We start from the raw sequence: 19,134 nt of genomic DNA on the forward strand, positions 1-19,134 counted from the left end.
TGAATTATGTCTGTGAAGCTGAGTCTACTTAACCGAGTTGTTCCCATACCATAATGAAAGAAAGGGATGCCAGTACACTGGAACTAAAAAGCCTGCCTTTGAATGTTCATGACAAAACAAAAGCAACAAGAAAGCAACATCAGCAGAACATACAAAAGCAGCAAAAAAGAATCGCCAATCATTCCATAACCTTAAGGAAATTTACTCATTGAAAACAAAATGAAAATTCATCCTTAGTGCTTACAGAAAAGAACAGTGCTCAAATTTGGTCCCCCATTGGAATGAATGCTTTCTCGACAGGATAACAAATGAAAATTGGATCAGGGACACATTTTCAATGAAAAAGACACACTGCCAGATGGCTTCTTGGCAAAGGAAAGGGAAGAGTTGATTAAACTGTCATGTGATGACTTCAAATTCAGCGAAATGCAGTTTAGCAACTTTTCGTTGAGAAGGATAAAGAAGGACACTCAGGTACTAGGCTTGGTTTTGACAATAAGGTTTAAGATTACTTTGCAGCTTCATTAGTTTTCTGCCATTGCTCTCAATAAGGGAAAACACAAAAATAATCTCAACCAAGAACAAAATTTCTGCTGAACACAACTTGAGTTCCTCCAGAACTAATTCTCTGAAACCTTGGTGCCAAACAACACTGCTCATTCTTTTCAAGAAAAACATAACGTGCATGCTCATTTATAGACACTGAAACCTCTGGTGAATTAGAATTTTGCTCCTCTTATCAGATAAAAAGGGGGTACCATAAAAGTTGTACCAAAATACAAATATGTCCCCTAAGGACTTGTTATCCTGTTCATGTAGGGGAAGAAAAATAATTTCCCCTCCACTTCTCTGGGCTCTTGGCTGGGAATCCCTATAACAAAGGACAGATGAACAGAACAACAAACAGAACCTTAACAACAGGTATACAAGGGAGATAGCCAGAAAAACTGTGCAAATCTCGAAAATGGCCCAAATCACCAATTTTTAAAAATTTGTAAAGGTTTTATTTATTTGAGAAAGGGAGCACGAGGGAGAGGGGTAGAGGGAGAGGAAGAAGCTGACTGGCTGAGCAGGGAGCCCAAGGAGGAGGGCTTCACTCCAGGACCCTGAGACCATGACCTGAGCCAAAGACAGACACTTAACCAACTGAGCTACCCAGGTAAATCACCCAGGTAAATCGGTGATTTACCCCGAATCACCATCATTTCCAGCTAAAACATGCTGGGGTGAGGGAGGCCAGGTAACAGAAAGTTACCAGGAAAGGCACAGTAAATGAGGTCATGGTTGCTATGTAGATTTCAGTCCATGCCATCTCCAATGATGACCATTTCTAGAGATTTAGTCATCATCCTCATCCTAGCATGGAGAGGGAGACACACTTAAAAATGGAGATTTCCCTTATAAATGTCTCTTACAAAAGGGTAACTTCCATTCCTGGTTTTCAGAGCTTTTCCAATGTCTGCAGCCTCTCAAAAATAATCAGCCCAAAATAATCCTTATGCCAAAAGGCATATTTGGAGATAGTAAATCCTGCTCCCCTTCACTTGCCAATCATCCTTCTCTTTTCTTCTAGGAGATTACTAATTTGCTTCCCTAACTATAATGGCCCTCATATGCAAGAGTTGTCAATTAGATGGTTTCTAACCCACCTGGCTTGGGAGGGCCAACAACAATACACACACTTGGATTCTGTGCTTGGTGCAGGGTTGGGCATATAACTCAAGCAGAGCAGTCAGCATCAATTTTGAAACTAGAATGGATGTTGGGAGAAGGTGTCTCTCCTCTTGATGCTCCTAGATACTAAAAGCATGCTAGACAATTGCTGCCACATAGTGAAAGCCTGCCTGAGAATAAAAGAACACACAGAAAACAGAGACAAAAATGAGAGGAAAAGCCAGACATACTTCTGATGGCATTGTTTCCATGCCAAGCTCCTGCTTCCATTAAAAGTACCTCTGAGCTTATTATTTTCAATTATAAGCCACTAATATTTTATTAATTACTGGGATTCTATCTTAAAAAAAAAATAAAAGAGGGGCACCTGGGTGGCTCAGTCAGTTGGGCATCTACCTTCAGCTCTGGTCATGATCCCAGGGTCCCAGGATCAAGCCCCGCATCAGGCTCTCTGCTCAGCAGGGAGCCTGCTTCTCCCTCTCCCTCTGCCTGCCTCTCTGCCTCTTGTGCTCTCTCTCTGTCAAATAAATAAAATCTTTAAAAATAAATAAGTAAGTAAATAAATAAATAAAAGAGTGTCTGACTAATACAGTAAGAATCTGTGTTTGGGAGGTGGATCACCTGTATATTTCTCTAAGAGAAAAGATAATTACATCAAACTAAGTACAAAGTATCCCAGAATAATCTCTCTAATAGAGCAATAGAGTTTGCAGAGTTGCAGATCTTCAAGGAAAGACACTCAATACACAGATTTTTATCTCCTCATAATGTAGGGCTCATAAGACTTTTTGAATTCTAATTGAATACTGGATTCCCTGCGTATAAAATATTATATATGAACATCAGAGAACAAACACAGTTTGTAGCTATTAAACCCATGAGTAAATTATTTCTTATCCCACTGCAGTTTATTTTTGCCTTAAGTGTTTTCGTTTGTTCTCATGTTCTTGTCTGATTCCATAATAGCTGACATTGGAAAAATAATAATTAGAAATTTAATTAGAGACTGTCCACAAACCTAAGTTCTTCTATTTATATTCTTCTAGAGGAAATTCCATAAAAACATAAATGAGCATTTTCGTTCATAATTGTAGTAATTCATGAACATTATCATAACGCTGTGCTTTTTCTTAGCATCTTTGCACTGCATCAAGCAATTTCATGTGTATTATTTCATTTGCCCTCTGTACCTCCTTTTCAAGGAACCTACTATGTTATTACATGGTTGAAAGAATATCACCTGGCCACAAAGTCATCAGCAAACCAACCCCAATCAAATAAAGAATGCCCTCACAGTTGTTCTTTCTGTATTCCCCCATAAGTATCAGCAATACATGTTCTACCGAAGTTTTAATAGCAGAGATGGAGAAAATTGACATCACGTGACACTGAAATTTTCAACTAAGAAAACCTAATTAGACATCTTTTCAATTTTCAATGTTCTGTTTCGAAGTCAGAGTCTGTTCTCCCCTTACATGGCTTACTTTCCTTAACTCTTGCCTTACCCTGACACCTTTCTCTCCTATCTAAACAGAGAAACTTGGCCCTGTGCCCACCCCTACATCCTTCACCTCACTCATCAAAAGGATCCAAATGTCTTGAAACATACTTCTCAAAGCTTAATATGCACATGCATCGCCTGGAAATCTTGTTAAAATGCTGATTATGACTTAGTGGTTTGGAGAGGGAAACTGTCTGGGATTTTGCCTTCCTAAAAGCCCAGATGACACAGATATTGTAAATCTGAGGACGACCCTTTGAGTAACCAGGCTAGAAAACTGAGGATGACATTAATTAACAAAACCTGTTTTCTCCCTTCCTACCATCAGTTTGTGCCACTCTGTTTTCATGAGGCACAATTTGCTCATCTATAAAATGGAAATATGTATGGTCATTTGTATACAGTAATTGTGAAGTTTAAATAAGCTTTTGTACTGAAAGTGCCTTGGAAACTCTATGCAATGACATAAATGTAAGGTGTTATGGTATTCAAATTCTAGGTATATATCTGTGCCATTATTTACCAAATAATTATAGACAGTCTCCTAGTGCAAGGTCCTTCCTGTGTTAGGTAATGAAACCACATCAATGAACTATCAAGACTGTCCCTCCTATTACAAAATTTAGAATCTTGTAGGAAAGCAACATCTTAGGATATTACAAAGTGAATAAGTTAGTTACAAATGGTGATCTCTTCTAATAAGAAAAAGTATATGATAGCACATGACAGTGACCCCTGATCTACTCTAGGAGTCACATTTACCTGATTTTAGACATTTCAGCAATAATTAACAAAGCGAAGAATAGGAAGTAACCAGGTAGAAGAAACTAAACAGGCAAACACTATGCAATAGAAATCAACATGGTTTGTTCATGGAACCATTTTTATATTCAACCCTTCGTGATTTTTGTTTCTTTCACATTTATTATTAATAATGTATTGTGTAACTGATTGATTTTTATTTCATTTTATTTTTATTATTATTTTTTTGGAAGAGAAACTAAAGTTCTTTTACAATCAAAACTACAAAATGGTTCCCAAATCTTAATTCATAGTTGGTTTATTGTCTACACAAGGGTACAATCTAAACCCTACTTTCCCAGATCTCTTTTAATCTCAGACTCACCTTGTTGTGATAATTCACTGTATCAGAAGAGTGTCTGAAGCATTTTTTTTTTGTGGCCATAATTCTAGTTTTAAGTTCAAAGTTCTTAAAAGTTTATTTTAGGGACAAAGGAAGGGAACATGACAAAGTTGGAAGAAATAAAAAGATTTACTGGGGGTTATTCATATAAGAGCTAAAGGGAAGACAGAATAAAGGTAGGTAGAGAGTCTTCAGACCAAAATTGCCCTGGAAGACTGAGAAAGTAGAGAGAGGAAGGAGAATTTTTTAGGAAGAACAGCTCTGAGAAAGACTCTGCCAGCCTGGTGGAGGGGGATGATACAAATATTGCTCCTGTACTAGGCAGAAGTGGTGAGTCCTTATAACATTGCCTTGTTCAATCACTGCCTGGGGCTGTGAGGAGGTACCTGGTAGCAGAGAGAGATCCAGAAGACATCTTCAGAAAGAATGAAATCTAGCCATTTGCAATGACGTGGATGGAACTACAGGGTATTATGCTAAGCAAAAGAAGTCAGTCAGAGAAAGACGCATACCATGTGATTTCACTCATATGTGGAATTTAAGAAAGAAAACAGATGAACATAGAGGAAGGGAAGGAAAAATAAAATAAGATGAAAACAGAGAGGGAGACAAACCATAAGAGACTTTTAACCACAGGAAACAAACTGAGGGTTGTTGAAGGGGAGGCGGGTGAGGGATGGGTAATTTGGTGTTAGGCATAATTTGGTGTTAGGCATTAAGGAGGGCACACGATGTGATGAGCTCTGGGTGTTATATGCAACTGATGAATCACTAAATTCTACCTCTGAAACTAATAGTATATGAAAACGAAATTGAATTTAAATAAAGAATTAAAAAAAAAAAAAAAGAAGGCATCTTCACAGTTACAGGTTGTTAGCTAAGTGACCTCCTTGTGGAAGGGTTCTCTCTTGAAAAGATCTAAATGGCAATGCCTCAGTGACTATAACAATCTCTTTTACCATTTTCCTCAATTGCCTTTTTCCTCACCAACTTTATAACTTTGGTTGCATTTTGAATAGTGCCAAATTTTTCTCTTTATTTATTACGTTTTTTTCCCTCATAACTATCATTTGATTTCTTAATCTATGTATGATGTTTTCATTTTTTTTTCATAAGCATTTTGTTTTCATTTAAAGCTTCTGTGCATCTAGTCTTTCTTAAGAAAAATCTCACTTGGGGCACCTGGGTGGCACAGCAGTTAAGCGTCTGCCTTCGGCTCAGGGCGTGATCCCGGCGTTATGGGATCGAGCCCCACATCAGGCTCCTCCGCTAGGAGCCTGCTTCCTCCTCTCCCACTCCCCCTGCTTGTGTTCCCTCTCTCGCTGGCTGTCTCTATCTCTGTCGAATAAATAAAAAAAATCTTTGGAAAAAAAAAAAAAGAAAAATCTCACTTGCCCCAAAACATATAATTTTCTAATATTATTACTTATAAATTATTAAAATTTAAATATTTGATTATTGAAATTTATTATTTTATGGTATAATTTATATTTGGTAGACAATTATTTCATTTTGTTCCTTCCAGATGGATAACCAGTTATACCAATACCAGATAAAAACTATTAAGCTACCTTTTTCCTATTCATTTTAAACAACACATTGTTTTTACATGTTTTTCCATATTGGTTTAGATTCTTTTATGAACTTACTCATAGACCTGTAAATTATTTCTATTCCAGATTCATACTGTATTAATCATAGTTACCTTATTGTAAATTGTAAATACATAGTTATATCAAGTTTCCATTCAATACTCATTTTTTTTAAAAAAGTATGTGACAGAAAGGAGATGTTGAAAAAACACTTCTCTCCAAAAAAAAATAAAATAAAATTGGGCAAAATACTTAAAAAATAGCTCTGGAAACTACTAAAGGCAAACAAACTGTAAGTGCAGAGTCTTTATTCATGAAGAGTTGTCAGAACACTGGATAAGGTCCTTGGGAGACAGTGGCTTTTTTGCTTGGACCTGTTTTTATATCCATCCCCAGCCCGGTTAGTGCATGCTGACCATGTGAAGTACGAGCTTCACTCCCCGAGGAGTGTTGTCATGACTTGTAGCTGAGGCAAAATCACAGGCTGAGTGGCACTGTCAGCAAAGTAGCACACGCAATAAAAAGGAATGGGGAACGCCTTCAATTCTGCCATTCTCGGACTGCAGCCCTATTTGGGGCTACAGTCAACCTGCCATCCATTTTACAAGGAAACTACGGGAATGAAAGAGCATTGGAAGAGTGAGACAAACTCTGGCTGACTGGCAGTCTGCATGTACATGCAGGGGAAATCCAAGAGCACAGAGTGGAAAGCAAATGTCAAAAGAGACTTGAAGCTCTCTGAACTTTACACGTGCTCCCTAACTAAACAGATCTACGTGCAGAGGGCAGAAATCATATGGGTTCCCAGTGTTTGAGCACAACCTGTAACCAATCACTACCTGATCATTGGGGTATGTGGATGCAGGAACCCCAGGAAGCCAGGCTAAACCATCAAAAAGAAGAAAGAAAAAAGAAAAACAAAACTGAGCAGTGACATTACTTACTAGCAGAATCCACACTAGGTAAAATATGTTATCTAACATGCCAATTTTCAACAAAAGACTATGAAACATGACAAGGAAGCAGAAAATGTGACCTACACTCAAAAAATAAAGCAGTCAATAAAAACTATCCCTGAGCGGGGACATATGTAGACTATACTAAAGACTTCAAAACAGAAATTATAAATAAATGCAAGAACTAAAAGGAGCCATGTTTAAAGATTATAGAAACATATGTGGTCAATAAACAACACACAGAGACTCTCAATAAGGAAACAGAACCTACCTTAAAGCAATCAAATGGATATTCTAAAGTTGAAAAGTACTATAACCAAAATAAAAATAGACTGGCCCAACAGCATATTTGAGATGGCAAAGAAAGAAGCATTAAACTCAAAGATGTATCAATTTCATTTATCCAATCTGAAGACAGAAAGAAAGAAGATCTAAAAGGAATAGAGCCTCAAAACCTCTGGAAGAACATGAACCATAACAACCTACATGTAATAGGAGTCCCAGAAGTAAAGGAGAGAAAACTATTTTATAATGGCTTAAAACTTCCCAAATTTGATGACAAACATTAATTTACAGAGCCAACAAGCTCAAAAAATTTCACATGGGACGATATACTTACATCTGGACACATCGTAGTCAAACTGCTAAAAAACAAAGGTTAAAAAATTGTGAAAGCAGCAAGAGAAAGATGACTAATCATGTACAAGGAAACAACAATATGATTAACTGCTAACTTCTCATCAGAAACAATGAAATCCAAGAAGGTAGTGAGATGCCTTTTTCAAAGTGCTGAAAGAAAAATTAAAACTGTCAGTTCAGAATGTATACCTAATAAAACTATCACCAAAAAAAAAAAAGAAAGAAAGAAAATAGGACATTCACAAATAAAGATTAACTAAATTTATTGCTAGCAGATATGCTTTAAAATATATTAAAGGAAGTCTTTCAGTCTTAAAGTACATGACATCAGATGGTAATTCAAATCTACAAAAAATTAAATAAAGAGCAGGCTAAATGACGAAAATGTGGATAAATATAAATGAGTGCAACTCTATTATTTTTTCTCTCCCCTTAGATAAAGAAAATACTGAAAAAGCCAATAAGTATAAGAACTATATTGTTGGATTTATTACATAGATAAATGAGATATACAAGAAAAATAATAGCACCAAAGAAGGAATAAAAATGTAACCATACTGGAGAAAAACAGCTATTGATGCATTAGCCTGAATTTAACTAAGTATTAACCTACAATTGATTATAATAATTTAAGATAAGTGCTGTAATTTCTAGAACAATCACTAAGAAAATAACTTAAAAAAGAAAAGTGCTAAAAAACAACAGAGGAATTAAAATAGTAGAATTGGGGCGCCTGGGTAGCACAGTAGTTAAGCGTCTGCCTTCGGCTCAGGGCATGATCCCAGCGTTGTGGGATCGAGCCCCACATCAGGCTCCTCCGCTAGAAACCTGCTTCTTCCTCTCCCACTCCCCCTGCTTGTGTTCCCTCTCTCACTGGCTGTCTCTCTCTGTCCAATAAATAAATAAAATCTTTAAAAAAAAATAAAATAGTAGAATAAAAATTTGTAATAATCACAAAACAAGGTAGTAAAGAAAAAAATAGAAACAAAAAAGACACAACACATACATAAAACCAATAGCAAAATGGCAGAGGTTAATCCAATATTAGTAATATCTTAAGCATGGATAGATTAAAACTTTAATCAAAAGACAGAGATTGTTAGACTGAACTAAGGATAATATTCAATTATAGCCTATCTGCAGATCTACACTACAAATTCATAAATACAGATAGATTGAAATTGAAAGGACAGAAAAAGCCGCATCATGCAAATAGTAACTATAAAAGAGTTGCAGTGAAAATATTAATAACAGACAGAACAGACTATAAAACAAGATATTATTAGACACAAACAGGGACAACAAGAGGATTAATACATCAGGAAAATATAATGCCATTAATATATATGAACCTAACAACTGAGCCACAAGGGACAATGGAGCAAAATCTAAGCAAACTGAAAGTATAAGTAGGCAACTTAAAAATCATAGGTATAGATATCGGTACCTATCAAAAATAGATTGTTTTAAAAATTAGGTACAAAATTAGTTAAGAATATACATGATCTGACCAACACTAACAGACTTAGTTGACTTAACTCGTATTTGTAAACTGTCCTATCAGGCAAGAAAAGAATATACCTTCTTTTCATGTATACATGCATTTGCACATCAATCTTAGGCAAGACCATAAATCAAAAATCAATAATTTTAAAGGATTAAAATATTTAAAAATATTGAATCAGAAATAATAGAAAAAGCTTGGGAAACTCCCAAGTACTTCCAACAAATAATACATGCAACAAAGAAGAAACTGCAAAGGAAATTAAAAAATATTTTTAATTAAATGAAAATAAAAACACAACATGTGAAAATTTACGAACGTAGGGGCACCCGGATGGGTCAGTCGGCTAAGCGTCTGCCTTCAGCTCAGGTCATGACCCTAGGGTGCTGGGACTGAGCCCCGCGTCAGGCTCCCTGCTCAGTGAAGAGCCTGCTTCTCCCTCTCCCTCTGCTGCTAACTCCCTGCTCATGTGCATCCTTGCTTTCTCTCAAGTAAATAAAATCTTAAAAAAAAAAAAAAAAAAAAATTACGAATATAGATAAATCAGTGCTTGGAGAGAAATAGGTAGTTTTAAATGCCTATTTGGGGGGGGGGTGAGAAAGGTCTTAATCTAATGTCCACCTTAAAAAACTAGAAAATAATTAAACAAAAAAAAATAATAAATCATGCAGAAAAAAATAAAACGTGAACAGAAATAAATTAAATGGAAACAGGAAAACAACAAAGAAAAACCAAAGAAACCAAAAGCTGAGTCTCTGATATGATCAACAAAATGGACAAAACTGTAGCTACACTGACCGCATATCCTAGACTCTCCCCCTGATCATACTTCAGTGAGGTTCCCCTGAGCCTGACAAAGCCTCCACACAGCACCCTTACCCGCCACTGACACTCCGCCACCACTGGATCTGCTGAGTCATGTGGCCCAAGGGGCAGAGCAGCTTGCATGGAAGCCTGGACTAGCGGTAGAGCCTTCGCTTTTGGGCCCCACTCAAAACTAGCAGCATTTCAGGTCACTCGATAAATGAGCCAGAGTAACACACTCAAATGAAATACATGCTGCTTCCAAAATCTAAAGAGGACACTAGGCATTGATGCCTTTTTCTTTTTTGGTCGTAGGAGGGGCCAGATATAATAAGTTATCCTTCACCGGCGAAGGGCTATCTCAACGTGCCTCACACCACTCAGTGGCATTTACTGAGTAAGAAGTATTCATGAACAAAAAAGTGAATGGAAGGTATATTTCCTTAAATACAAAAGACATGTATCAAATTTAATTAACAGCAATGATTTAAGTTCATATATTCAGAAGATGTTTTCCAGGTCAGCCAGATGATGGGAAGAGAAAACCCCAAAAGGCGGGAACAGGCAGAAATGTAGAATACATGGTGTTCTTCCTAACCCCAAAAATGAGGGGAACCATGAGCCTCAAGGATTCAAAACAAGTCAAGTTAAAGATGTGAGTCAAATCTGCAACAGGACTTAACTTACTCTTTCCTGTCATGGGAATGAAAACACCTTCTTATGGTGCTAATGTGGTGAGAAAAATAAAGGAAACACTCAAAATATTCTGAGCAGTAGGCCTCTGTCTTCAATGAGTCCTTTGCTGATGCTCAGTCTTTGATGCGAAGAATGGGAAGCTGCTCTCACAGAGACAGAGACAAACAGAGCTCAGAAGCCTCTTGTGCACACGTCTGCCTTTCCCCCAGGCAGCAGCCAAGACACCTTCACAAAACCCACTGTCTGACTGCTCCTCTGTTAGCCTTCTGGTTACGTTGTGTCTGCTAGTTGTATCAGGATTCTTACATATTTTTTCTTAGGTGCAAACACCAAATATTATTAAAAGTAGAATAAAAAAAAAAAGAAGACTTTTTCTTGTTGCTGACAATGTCCCATGTTTCATGAGTTTAAGTGGTTCTTCAATGTAGATGAAAGACACACATTAATCATAAATTACTATAAACATTTTGACATTTAAACATTTACTATAAACATATACATTTTACCTTCAGAGAACAATGACATTCCTAGAAATGATGACTGTTTTTTGCAGACTTAAGTTTTCTGCAGCTGCTGTTAGGCCTGAGCACTGTGTTTAAACCCATGTTATTAGACAGCCCTATCATCTTTGGGTTGTAATTATTTATTTTCTCATCTTTCTTTCTTTCTTTCTGACTAGGGAATTAATTTTATTTGAATCTCTGTCTACTCTCCCCGCCTGTGACTTCCATGAAGGTACAAAATGTATTTATGCATTTCTTGTACCCCAGAGCCTAGCAAAAAGTCTGGTATGAAGTAGGTGCTCTGTCAATATTTTTCAGTAAAATTGAAGCCCGCAAAAGACATTTTTCCTTCCTCCATAAAAATAAAGCTGGTAATTTTACAGACACATTTTCAAAATGTCTTATTTTTTATGATTGTGACAGTTGCTGCATATGTCCTAGATTTTTTTTTCTTTTTTTACAAAGGAAGAAATAGCTAACCGTTCTTATTATATAAAGTATTTTGTCATAAAATTTGAAAATAGATTGATTTTCTTACATTCTCGGGGCTTGCTCCAGGCATGGGAGCACATATTTTTAAGTAAAATACAATTAGTGATTTTCATAAAGGCAGAAACCATTGATTTCGTTTTATTCTCCTGTGTGAGCTGATGCCCGCTGACAGTTCCAATCCTCCATGGACTTGTCTAACAATTCTGACTAGGCAACTCTATATTGGAACAGGGTAGGGATATAATTGTGCTCTTGTTAAAACATGCTGTAATGTCAGGCACACTGAATTCTAATTCCCATTTGGATCCAGATAATCAGGAAATTCTCCAACTGCAGGAGGATTTTGAAATAGCATGTGACATTTTTACAGCTGGCCATAATTTCATGCTTTGCCACCTTTGATCAAAGTGTCACCTTAAATGAAGGTAAGAAGACAGAAAATGCTACCGTGAAATCCACAATGTACCCAATCCACTTGAATCTAAAGGGAAAACCCACATGCAGTAATAATGCTCTCCCCAAAACTCACATGCTGAGGGAAGCCAATTAAGTTAGAAAATTCCTATAGCTAACAATATATGTTAAACTATCTCTAATATTATTTTATCACTTAAACCTATGACAAGTAATTTCAAAGTATGGAAATTGCAGAGAAGGCATCGAGTTAATGGAAAAATACAAATTATTTATATTCTGAATTGCTCACAGGAGGCATAAGAAAATATACTTTCTGTGATAAATAATATATAAGAAAGCATTCTCCAAACTACAACTATTACCTGACAAGCCAACACATGAGAATCAAGTGGTATGTATTGACTCCTTCCTGTACAAAAGCAGCTCTCACTGAGAAATTATCAAGGGTTAGTTTAGGAAGATGAAATATTTAGGAGAGTCAAGAATGTTGAAGATACTATACTACCTGGCGTTAGGGAGGAAGTCAACGGCTCTCAAACCTCCCAGGTTTGGTACCATAAATTTAGCTGTGACATGTTAAAATATTTGCAACCTATCTTAGTCTGTTTGGGCTGCCAAAACCAAACGCCACAGACTGGGTAGCTTATAAACAACAGAAATTTATTTCTCATAGTTCTGGAAGCTGGAAGCCTGAGATCAGCGTGGCAGCCTGAATGGTTAGATAGAGGCCCTCTTCCAGGTGGCAGACTTCTCCTTGTGTCTTCACATGGTGGAAGGGGCTTTTTCACAGGAGCAAATCCCATTCATGTGGACTCCACCATCATGACCTATGTACCTCACAAAGACCTCTCCTGCTAGTATCATCCTATGGGCATTAGGATTTTGACACATGACTTACAGAGAGACACAAACTATAGCACGACCTAATAACTGTACCATAAATTTTAAAACTTCACATATTCCTGCTGCCTCAACATCTCCTAAAATAGACTGCAAATACCCCATCCAAGTGACCAGGTGTACCTTTATGATAAGGTGGCCCCTGCCACAAGTTCTCCTTCTTATGTTCCCCTTTCTGTGACCTAGTATCCTCGAGTGATATCCCCCCCCCACGATAAAATAGGAACTTAAAGATTTTTCAAAAAGAGCTGTAAACTACCTACGGATAGGCAATCTGATGAGTTAATTTTATAGATGAAGAATTAAAAACCCACAAAGGCAGTGACTTGACCAAAGTCTCCAAGCTAATGAGTGGCAGAATAAATGTCTTATCTCAGGTTTTTTGATAGAAAACTTAGTATTCTCTTCTATAAATAAAATATGCTGAGGCTCTAACTATCCAATTTTCCTGCATCCTTTCATGATTTTTACAACAGGTTAGCTCTATAAATTAATATACTAAAGACCAATAATTACTGCAAAGATTATCCACACATTAATAAAACTCCGGGTCAGTTAATCTGCTCAAATAACCAAGTTTGGATAAATTATTTTAGGATTACTATCTTAACAGTTAATATGTTTAAAAACGATGAAACCATTGTATATGTAACTGCAATTGGCAAGGAACTCTTTTCCTTCACTTCTGCATCTTTTTGTCATCTATTATAGTTTAAGTAGCTACCCTACAACTTGTATTCTAAAACAAACAAACAAAAATGTTGTTATAATTCATAATTTGGTGGGTCAGGAATTTGAGTAGGGTTCATATGGTAGAATCTTCTGCTTTAAATGGCATTCACCGGGGACCATTCCATGGTATTCAAGTGGTAGATGGATGGCGGGAAAGTTGTTCTCAACTGAGTCACTTTCTTTCCCACTGTAGCTTCAGAGCCTCTTCATGTGTGCTTTTCAGCAGAGTCACTGGACTTCTTACATGGCGTCCTAAGGCTCCAAGAGACCCATGAGGAGGCTGCTGAAGACTAGCCCAGAATTGGCATAGTGTCATTGCTACCACACTGTCAAGGTAGAGAGAAGGGGAAGTAACCCCTAATGTTTGACAGGAGGAATGTTAATATCTTTGCAGTTATCCTTAATCTTACACAACACGTTATCAGCACAAAGGTTATATTCAAATACCTTTAATAATTGCATTCTTTTCCTTATTCTTCTGATTTAGAATTTCTAAGCCTTCTTAATAAATCTTTAATAGGAATTTATATTAGTCTTAAGACCCTCTAACTTAGCCATGTTGAACTATCACTAAAGCTGCCCTTTTTATGTTTGTAAACTATCAGATACACTTTAGTTTTATCTCAACTTCCTACTTAACAAGATTCACATTTTTGGTTTTGCTGTTTCCTGCTATATTGTAGGGTTTGATATCATTGAGACTCAAATTCAGTTAAATTTGACCTGAAAAGCTTTTTTTTTTCCTTCACTGCTTAGGTTTATTGAATATTTTTAAAGTGATTTTATGAGTAAACCGTAGATAGCATGATTACATCATTTTAGAATGAAATTGACAAGAAAGGGAAAACAAACAAAAGTATTATTTATAAACAGTTATCCAATGCTAGGTATATGGATAGAAATGTAGTAATCACTGGCAGGTAATACATTTTATTTAATTGTTGTAAGAGTACCAATTGGTATTAAATAAGTATAATTAGCTGGATTTTTACCAATAAAAGAATATAGCCTAAGTTGGGAGAATGACAGCCAAATCTGGGAAGGTATGTCTCCAAACTCAGAGTTTTTATACTTTATGGCATTGGGGTATACTCTTGATTGGGTATTTATATGTACTTGAGCCCCCACTTCACCATAAAAATATTAAATGGAGCACTTGGAATATTTAATATTTAATTAAATTTAATTTTAATATTTAAAATATTAAATATGAGCACCTGGAAAGTTCATATACTCCATAATCTATATGTAAAATTGAAGTTAAAACAGGAATAGAGTTATGCTTATATAGAGTGGTTTGGATGGTAAATGAAATAGAAAGATCAAATATTGCAAACAAGTTTCAATGTGGGTTCACTTTTCAAATGGATGGAGAGTTTTTAATTAGTGGATATGCAATAAAATATCTGTCCAGATATTTTATTACAAAAACTCAAACTCTATGTATGATATTTCTCTGACAGAAGAGAACCCCGGAAGCAGCTGTAGCCAAAATCATATTTTCTCACATGGAAAAATGTGCAACCCCCAGAGATACTAATAATATCCAAGAAAGGAGCCAGGTGATTACCAAGGCTAATCAGGATTTCTAAGCACACAGATAAATTTGAGACTATAATAGGATTACATTCTCTGCTACTCAAGCCATTGATATTTGCATATTAAACTGGTAGGGTTTAGAAACTGGGATGGCTCTACTAAGCCCAGATTTGTGCCAGTAACAGAAGACAGAACTTTTCTTGACTTCCCTTTCTGCGAGAAATAACAGGAAAAAAAAATAAGTCCCCTTCAAAGTAGTTACCCTGAAATCTCCTGATTCAATGCGACAATCTGTTATCAAATGGGGGGGGGAGGAGAAACTCATTTCAAGTGCTAATTATAGGAGATTAAAAATTCAGAAAGCGTAGAATACTTTACTTTTATAAAATTACCTTTTAAAAAGGTTCCAGTGTTGAAAAGTCACGTGAGGCAGAATTTAGGTAAAAGAAAATGTTTTCTCCTAAAAAGTAGGAAAGAAAGTTATGTTACAACCCATCACAAAAAAATACATATTATTAAATTAATAACGCATATCTTTTATGTTAATACATAATAGCAGCAAAACAGAAAGCATGAATTCAATATTACAAAGCCATTTCCTCAAAGTTAACCAATTAAATTATAGTAGAGCAGAATCATATACTATTTTTGACTGATAAGCATCTAAATGCTAAGTCTGATTGCAAGAGAGTTGATTGACTTGACTTGCCAAAAAAGATCGAGGTGACTGATGGTGTTGAGTCACTCTCTAAGCAGTTCTTCAGTAGCACGTACTACATTGCTCACACAAAAATAACCATTTTACTATATTTTTAACTGTTAAGTTTAAAAACCACACTTTCTTCCCCCCGTCCCCACCCAGAGAATCAATTCTAAATACATGAAAGAACTGTAGCTTAGCCTACCCTCTCCATTAAAAGAGTCACTAGACACATGTGGTTATATCAGTTTAAACATAAATGAACTTAAAATGAAATAAGGGCACTTGGGTGGCTCAGTCGGTTAAGCGTCTGCCTTCGGCCCAGGTCACTATCTCAGGGTGCTGGGATCAAGCCTCACATCAGGCTCCTGCTTGGCAGGGAGTCTGCTTCTCCCTCTGCCCCACCCCCTGCTTGGGCTCTCTCTTGCTCTCACTCTATCTGAAATAAATAAAATCTTGAAAAAAAAAATTAAGTCTGTAGTTCCTTAGTCATATTAGTTCCATTTCAAGTACCTTACAGTCTCATGTGGCTCACGGCTACCATATTGATCACTGTAGATATAGAAACTTTCCATCACAGGGGCGCCTGGGTGGCACAGCGGTTAAGCGCCTGCCTTCGGCTCAGGGCGTGATCCCAGCGTTGTGGGATCGAGCCCCACATCAGGCTCCTCTGCTATGAGCCTGCTTCTCCCTCTCCCACTCCCCCTGCTTGTGTTCCCTCTCTCGCTGGCTGTCTCTATCTCTGTTAAATAAATAAATAAAATCTTAAAAAAAAAAAAAAAGAAAAGAAACTTTCCATCACAGCAGAAAGTTCTGTTGGACAACATTGATCTAGACAATTTCTTTGGTTGGAATTAAGCTTTTGTGTATAATATTAAGGGCTATCTAATTAGTAAGTCTTGAAAGGCCTTTCAAAGACAAAATAATATTGAACAAAAGATTACTGATATTACCATAGCTATTACTTTCTATAAATGGACAAGTAAAATATAAATAATAGATTTTTTTCTTAATTGGCCCAGTATAAAAACAGGTCGAAGTCTAACTCATGAACTAAAATATGAAAATAAGCACAACATAACTAAGTCAAAAAAAGAAAGAAAGAAAAATAATTGATGCAATAATAATGACTTTTTTTTTTTTTATCTATAAGATTAGCCAAACAAAAAAGCAGCCGTCTTCATTCATGGCTGGTATGAATATGAATTCAGCAAGTGATCTGATATTATCTTGAACTATTAAAAAAAATACACGTTTTGGCCCACCTTTATGAATCTATCCAATAGAAATTAAGGCCTTATAGTTTATTTAGAATTACTTATAGTGACAAACCTCAGAGATAAGATTAACATATATCAATAAAGGGATAGTTTGATAAGTTATGGTATACTCATCATATAAAATTATACAGTGATTTTTAAAAATGTTAGATCTTCCTTCTTTCATGTGCAGAGATCACACTTAAACTACACAAACCTGACATACTTTAAAGTAAAAAAGTGAACCACAGAACAAATACAGAAAATATGAATATGCATTAGGAAAAGAATAATGAGAAAAAAAAAACAATTATTAAATAAAAAACCAAAAGTTAAATATATATGCACACACATGCATGAGCACATGCACACACGAGCATGAACCAAGTTGTGGAAGGTTCTACGCTGGGCTTTTATCTCTGAGAGTTAAGGGAGTTTATAAGAAAGTTATCAATTTTGTCTTTCCATATTCTTTCATCGTTTCTCTTCATCAAAGGAGCATACAATATTTTGCAATTTTAAAATATTTAATTAAAAATAATTTGTTGTGTACCTGCTATAAATAAGCCTACCCTGAAAATAGGAATACAGCAATAAATATTAATAGAGTAGACTTAGATAGTACTTTGTAATATGTAAAGTACTTTCATACATATTTGGTCCTCACAAGGACCCTGTCAGTGTGGTTGGGCAGAAAATAGTGTTCCTTTTTGAAAATACACCTAGTTAATAAATGGTGAGCCAGAATTAGCACCAAGGGTTCTAAATCTCTATTTCATTCTCTTTCTACACTATCACAGTGTCTCCAATGAACATCCCCAAAGAACGAATTTTATACATGGAGAAATTGAGTCCTAAAATAGTTCATATGTCAAGTCTTTCCAATTCTACTATTTTAGTACTTGTCTTAAGCATCATTCTGTCTTCTGCAACTAAAATCATTTTAAACACTTCTGCAAAAAGAGAAATTTATAATTAGGATAAAAAGTACGTGTGTGAAGAATCATAACTTGCTTATAACAAAGATACTTTATGTGTAAAGGAATATTTAAATGTTGGAAAATTATTTTTTTAAAGATTTTATTTATTTATTCGACAGAGACAGAGAGAGAAAGAAAGAGCGCACGCGCACACAAGTGTGCACAAGCAGGGGGAGGGGTGGAAGAAGAGGAGAAGCAGCTTCCCCACTGAGCAGGAAGCCAGATGCAGGGCTCCATCCCAGTACCCTGGGATCATTTTAACTGAAGTATAGCGTTCTTTATTTTATTCATTTGCAACAAGGAGTAACACCGTTTTGAGGAGATGGTGCATACATAAATTTCTGTGTACTGTTAAAGCTGGGGAGATCCTTAGACATCAAGTATTGAGGAAAGCACAGCATCTCTTTCAAATAATAAAGATAAAAAGGGAAATGGAAAGCACTGGCAAAGCCGGAAGGGCAAGGGGACAGAAGGAAGTGGGGGTGGCAAACCGGATGGCTTCATTTTTGCCTTGATTTTTCAGGTTAGGAAAATCTGTTCACAATAAATGAATTTAACTTACAAATAATGTGGTACAAATGTATGAGGTATGATTTTGTTATAATAATGAGTAAACTGAGGTAGATATATGTAACATTTATCTAGGATGAATCAATTAACATTTTAAAACAGTAACGAGGGAACAGCAGTAGAAGCATATATAATCTCACACAAAATTAATTCAAACATCAGAGAGCTTTCATGGTACATTATGTTAAGCTGCATGGGGTTATCTGACGTCTGTTTTCAGTAGTGATAAATATTGTGATTTTTTTAAACTGGTGTCTTTGCAAACAAAGAACACTGCATAACCTGTTCAAAACTTCAGTTGGAAGGGACTGTGCAATAACACTGTATGCTTTCCCTACTTAAGCCTGCATTTCCGTTCAGCCTCTGTCAGTTTGTTTCCAGTTCAGGTTCCCATTTGCTTTCAGTCTCCACAGTAACTAGGCATATTAGGGAGCTTAGACACATAAATATCATAAGCCAGCTGCTCTCTTACCCATAGGATTTCTGAAAAACTTCCAATGGGAAAAATGGGCTGGAATCCAGAACCAAAATC

The sequence above is a fragment of the Ursus maritimus genome, unplaced genomic scaffold, assembly GCF_017311325.1.
Source record: "Ursus maritimus isolate PB19 unplaced genomic scaffold, ASM1731132v1 scaffold_3, whole genome shotgun sequence".
Lineage (NCBI taxonomy): Eukaryota > Metazoa > Chordata > Mammalia > Carnivora > Ursidae > Ursus > Ursus maritimus.